This window comes from Herpailurus yagouaroundi, unplaced genomic scaffold (assembly GCF_014898765.1).
Source record: "Herpailurus yagouaroundi ecotype Mexico unplaced genomic scaffold, PumYag 142, whole genome shotgun sequence".
Classification (NCBI taxonomy): Eukaryota; Metazoa; Chordata; class Mammalia; order Carnivora; family Felidae; genus Herpailurus; species Herpailurus yagouaroundi.
The window spans coordinates 39,451,325-39,457,515 of record NW_024412397.1 but is presented as its reverse complement, the minus strand read 5'-3'; the positions used below and the strand labels follow the sequence as shown (position 1 = coordinate 39,457,515).

Genomic DNA, 6,191 nt, shown 5'->3' with positions numbered 1-6,191 from the left:
AACCACTTTAGAACTTATTTAGAAGCAATTTTCTCCTATTAACATTCCTATTCATATTCCTTGCTGATACAGATAAATGAAATATTTAAATAAGTACCCAGAGAAGTTAAAAAACCATGGAAAAAGAGTAAAGTTTAAAACTTTTTCCATTAAAAAGGTATCTTGCAAAAACTCAAGTTGGAATTAATTCATATTTGATGTCCAGCTGCATTAAGCTAATGCGGAAAGAATACAAACTCATAAAGCAATTATTTTGCTTACAAAATATCAGCAGAATTCAGGTCAAGTATTCCTCCCCACGGAGCAAATAAAAATTCTGGTGAAAGTATTTTAACCCTGTTTCTCAAATATTAAATAATGTGTACAATAAGCTCAAACTTTTAAGTTGGAGTGGTAAAAATGCATTATAATGATCCACAAAGGATATTTTATGTAACTGTAAAGCATTTTATTTTGGCATATATCTTTACTTTTCTTTAGTTGTTATACTTCTAAAACTTCTGTATGTTTACAAAAATGTAATGGAACATATAATATTACCATAGTTTTATTATTGAAGAAAGTGATTATACCCATTCCTAGAGTCTGCTCTGGTCTAGTAGAGGTATGATGATAGGTCTGCAGTAGTGAGAATGCTTGCCATCATGTCTCTCTGGATTGGTTTACTGATTGGTCTATTCTTTGGTGCTCATGACTTCAAGGTCATGGTTTGATACCTACCGTGTTAGCTATTTCCCATGTAGGAAAAAACTCTATTCCTTTAGAATATGATTATTCACTACATATTGCCAGGTCTTTTAGAGATGATGTAAGTAGATAATTCAGCGCACACCCATCACAGAAAGAGAAGAGCCGTCAAGTGATGCCCTCCAATGGTGAGTGTGCAAATGGCGTATTTATGGATGATTCAAATGGATGAACTACGCGTTTCTGAAGACTACAGAGCCTTATCTTTCTGTGGAGTTCTATTTGTAGCCAAGCACTGGATGTTGTGGTACCCCTGTTATAAATATCTGACGTAAAAACTTAATTGATGGTGACTTCAAAATTGGAAAGAATAGAAATGTAATTTTGGGAAAGATTTAAAATAGTTGAATGACGGATACAAAATGGAATTGTACTTCAAGAATAAAACTGGAATTAGAAATCACATATGGCTTAGTTTCTTTTTAACTGAGGGCATAACTGATATGGCCATTGATACTTAATTGCCTCAGACTTGCGAAGAAATAAAAATTAAATCAAGGGACCCCGTTATTTTTATCTGACACCATGAATTTTTATTTATAGGCTCTGGTGAATTTAAAAACAAAAAGTAAAAGAAGGAGAAAAGGATGGAGGGAAAATTCATTTAATATGATACATGCAAAATGTATGGAAAATTTGTGGGTTCTGAAGCTCAAGGCCAGTCCTCTTCAGATGGGAGTTACAGAGTCAGGGGTTCACTATCAAAGAATGTATCTGTGAATTTATGATTCCCTTTCCTATTCAAACCCCAGACTAGTCTGTCTGTGTCGATGCTTCTTAAAGAGTGTTACCAACCACTCAGAGGGGACATTTGGAAAATATATAGCGAGGTGACACAGGCACGAAGTGGGTGGGGGGCCAGTTTCCTGGAAACTCCAGGCAGTCTTGATTGACTAAGAGCTGTCTCTCCTCCCACGTGGATTTTAAAATAAGTCCTTCTGGATATTTTGGGTGGGTGGAAGCCTACATACAATCACCTGAGCCTAAAAGTTCACTTCAGGTGTGAACACAAAGTTTTTATGCATGCTTTTAAATATGCATTATTTCAGGCATATCACTACTATGTAAATCAAGGGAATATTGTACTGTGTATTGTTTGGAACTTTACCAATAGTTTTTCACCATCTGGAAAGTTCGTGTCACCAAGAGCGGTGAGCTGTCACATCACACGTATATCAGAGGACAGCTGTAGCTGCTGCTTCTTCAGTGATTTTAAATGGAACAAATGGTTTTAAAAAGCACAAGGATTGGATCAAAGCAGGGCTCTACCCTGAGCAACTCTGCACTCTTGGGAGAAGTTGGCTTTAGCCTCAGTTTCCTCACTTCGTTAAAAGCCATGGCAATGACATAAAATAGGCTTGGAAAACACCTCGCACTGGACTGCATCCCCAAACACTTCTGATGCTATTCTTCACCTTAACATTACCATGAGTAAGGAGAATAAGGTCCTGTATAGTGAGATGACTTTGGGAAGTTTATTCTATCTAAATAGTTTTTTTTTAATTTTTTTAACGTTTATTTACTTTTGAGAGAGAGAGAGAGAGAGAGAGAGAGAGAGAGAGCGCGCGCATGAATGGGGAAGCATCAGAGAGAGAGGGAGACACAGAATCTGAAACAGGCTCCAGGCTCTGAGCTGTCAGCACAGAGCTTCACAACGGGGCTTGAATTCACGGACAGCGAGATCATGACCCGAGCTGAAGTCGGACGCTCAACCGACTGAGCCACCCAGGTGCCCCTCTATCTAAATAGTTTTAAATTACACACGTCACAAAGGAAATACAATGTAATCCAAGAACTACCCTCTGTGGCACTTTGTTGTCCTTCTATAGTGTATTTTCTCCTTCAGATGAGAGGAGCGTGCTGAAACAGATGTTGAAAGATTCCAAGATGTCAGGTTTTCTCTAAAATATCATGTTATAAATATGAAAGAAAAATGGTGGGAGCAGTATACAAGTTGAGGATGATTAAGAATGGGAGCCTGGGGGTGTGGGCTGGAAAGGAACAGAAATTGGTTTCCAGCTGCATCTCAGTTACTATCACATTGTTTCAATTTAAGCATAAAACCCTACTGAAAAATGTTGCTTTAAGTTGTGCACTTGTTACAGTTTATAAGTGGTACCAAAAGGACACACAAGACAGAATGAAATACGGAAGAAAAGCTGACCGTCTTGAAAACTCTGTCTTGACCAGGGGGCTTCAGCTAGTTTTCAAAAACGTCCTTGAGAAAATAAAAAGTCTGTGTCAAAACTGCCACCATGCTTACACAGCTATGTTTTCAACTTTGTATCCACAATGACATTTTTCTTTTGATAATATGCTCACTAATATGTCCACCCTAACAGAACACAGGAAGAATCATGACAAGAAGCAGGTCGCAGGGAAATCAGCACTGCCAAAGAAAACAGAGTAGCAGGGACTATGCTAGGCTCACTCAGTGTTTGTAGGTCCTGGCTGGTGCTTTCATGCTGGTTTACTAGCTCTGATTTTTTTCTTTTTAATTTAGCAAAACACCCACTTTTCAGTAATTTTTCCCTTGATTTCTCACCCTTTATTATGTCACAAGCAACGGACAAGCCATGTCCCCTTGCCCCCTTCACTATGTTCTTTTCAATAGAGTCAAAGAGGTCACATCACAGCTTACCATTGACTTCCCATCTGTCCTCATCACTGCAAAAGCAGTCACCTAGCACGTGTGCTGTGCTGTCCTTCACGAGGGCCGTGTCTGTTGCACTGATGCTGTCACAGCCCTTACCCCTTGGTTTTATGTGATCCCCAATACGGCACTACAAACTAACTGAAAGAACTGGGGATAGAGAAAAGAAACCAAAGAAACTCTTATTATTCATGAATCCCTTAAGTTTATCAGTCATCAAGCCCAGGAATGAAACATGTATCATCCCTTAAAAAAACAGCAAAAAATATACACCAATGGGAAATAAATCATCAGCAAGTAGCAAGTTCTAATCTCTCACTTTCTGCTTTTGTCTGTTCAGATGAACTGTAATCAAGAACCTTGAGAGACCTTTGTTTTTAAGGAAAGAGAAATGAAATAAAGACTGAACAAAGGCAATCTTTTAGTTGAAAGATAAGCTATGACATAGAATCATAAAAGTGAAGTCTGATTTTGACCAGTTTTTTGAATTGTCAGAGTGAGGAAGAATTTCCTACGGACCATAAAAATTCCAGATTTTCACGTTAAAAGAAAAGAAATACGGACTATATTCTATAATGCATTGAGGGTTGACCTCAGCTCTGTGAAATCTGATTCCAGATGAAACGGTAGTCTCCTGTCCTTGCCACTGGCTTGCCCCGGGGCTCAGGCTGCATAATAACCAGACTCGTCTGGATCGTGGTGCAAGGTGGGCATATGAAATAAAGTATTTAACACATCCATAACACCTTTCATGTTCATAGCTCAAACAGCTTTATAAAATCCAATTAATTCATCAAGCTTCATAAACTCTGAAGGACATACATAATTATAGCTCTCCGTGTGGCTATGCAATGGCAGCAAGCACTCAGATATGGGGCTTAACAGAATCCAGATTTAACTGTCCAGTTTTTGAGCTTTCATGCACCTACAGAAAGGCAGGGATGTGATACAGAATCTCTGAGTCACCAGCAAATTCTAAGAGTTGTGAGTTGGGTTAAGAATGTGCACAGAAAAGGATGATCTCATCGCCAACACCCAAAAGAATCCTTCTCTCTCTTACTTGCGTAAAGAAGGTCTAGATCTAATTAGGAGAGGGCTGTCCCATTCGCATGCTTTGGTTGGCAGTGCACAATTACTTGATGGAACACTTTGTGTGGCATGTTAAATGAAATATGAGTTCAGAGTAAGCAGAAATAATTCATGGATTTTTAAATATCTGTGTGTAATATATTTTATTTATTTTGAAATACTAAACACTCAATCAGTTTTCACAGTTTAGAACTCATTTCCCAGATGAAGTGAGGCACTTTTTCAAGCTGATATTGAGGCAAAAATGTCCTGCCTGGAATAGTTTGCTTACTGGGGAAACCTGGTTTGCTAGATATGAAAGAGCATAAATATCTTTATGATTAAAACAGATGGTTTTCCAACAGAAAACTGCATTGTCAAAAACATTACAAGCAGAGGCACAAATGATAGGAGTCCTAAGAGTTTGTTCCAGGACATGGGTTTTCCCTCAGTGAATATAATCAATGGAAGGTAGTAAGACTGTAGAGAGATCTAGAGTGTCCGCCTCCCACAGTAGAAACTCATTGTCTGATTTGCTCATTCAGCGGGGTGACCCTGTACAAATAACCCCTCTTCCTTGAGCCTTGGGTTCCTTACATGGACATGGGAATAATAACACCTGCTTTCCATGGGGTGTTGAAATTACTAAATAGGAAAAATAAAGTCCCACAAAGCACCTATTAGGTTGCCAATAAATCACAGAATGTATTTTTTAAAATATTTTCTTCCATATCCCCCATAAATCCCAGGTCCACTGAACACTTTTAAAACCTGGAAAGAATGTTCCTCTGTGGGGAAAATATTGGACATCCCCTATTCCCAGGTGACAGAGCTTTGCAATAAATGACCACTGTGTAGGAGGACAGAAAAAGGAAATAGGTAACATGGGAAGCAGGGTCAAGGACCACTGATCCCCACCCATTCTGGCCCCCTGGTCCCTGGGCAGTAGTTAGAAGTCACTGTTCTCATGATTGCTAATAGTTAAAAGTTGCTAGTAGCTTTTCTTCAATGGGTAGAAGTTCTAGGAAGCAATTTTGATCTCAATTTAAAGACTGCCCAAATGAGTATTCCTTTCTGATAATAGGACACGTGTATTAGTAAATAGCCGATCTTAGGACTGGAGGTAACATTTTCCTACCACTTAGGTATGTATGGAAGCACATACATAGGAGTTTGAATACAGTATAGCTCTGAAAATATATGTAAACTTATTAAATGAGCTATGCTTTCATATGCCTTGCCTTATTGAATCCTCAAAATAAACCTATGAATTTGATATATGTAACCTCGATTTGATAGATTAGGCCAACAGTGGTTAAGTTACTGGACCCAATATTGGTGGATACATAGAAGTATCACAGGTAGTTCATAGCACCAATCAGTCATTTAATTTGCATGACAACTGTATATATGACTGACACCATTCTAGAGTGTAGATGAGGTGGGATATATGTCAAGACAACACAGAAAAGCGCATTCAATCCCAGAATTCTATTATGTTGGTTTCTAGAATTGTGATATTTTCTCAAATAGACTTCGTCTGACTTCAAAATTCCTGTATCTGAGATACTACTATTAATGTTTCTTTCTAGATTTATTGATGCCAAGGCAATGACAGAACATCAGTTACAATCTTTTCCTAGGCTGAATTTGTTGATGCTTACTATATGCCAGGCTAAGTACTTAACATAAATGTGTCATTTAGCATGCTCACAACAACCCT

At 38.3% G+C, this 6,191-nt stretch overlaps 1 protein-coding gene across 9 annotated transcripts in view; it reads right to left on the bottom strand.

Moving 5' to 3' along the window:
* The window catches only part of NOL4 (nucleolar protein 4), a 428,346-nt gene that overhangs the window by 101,917 nt on the left and 320,238 nt on the right, over positions 1-6,191 (bottom strand). The gene's annotated exons all lie outside the window — the stretch shown is intronic.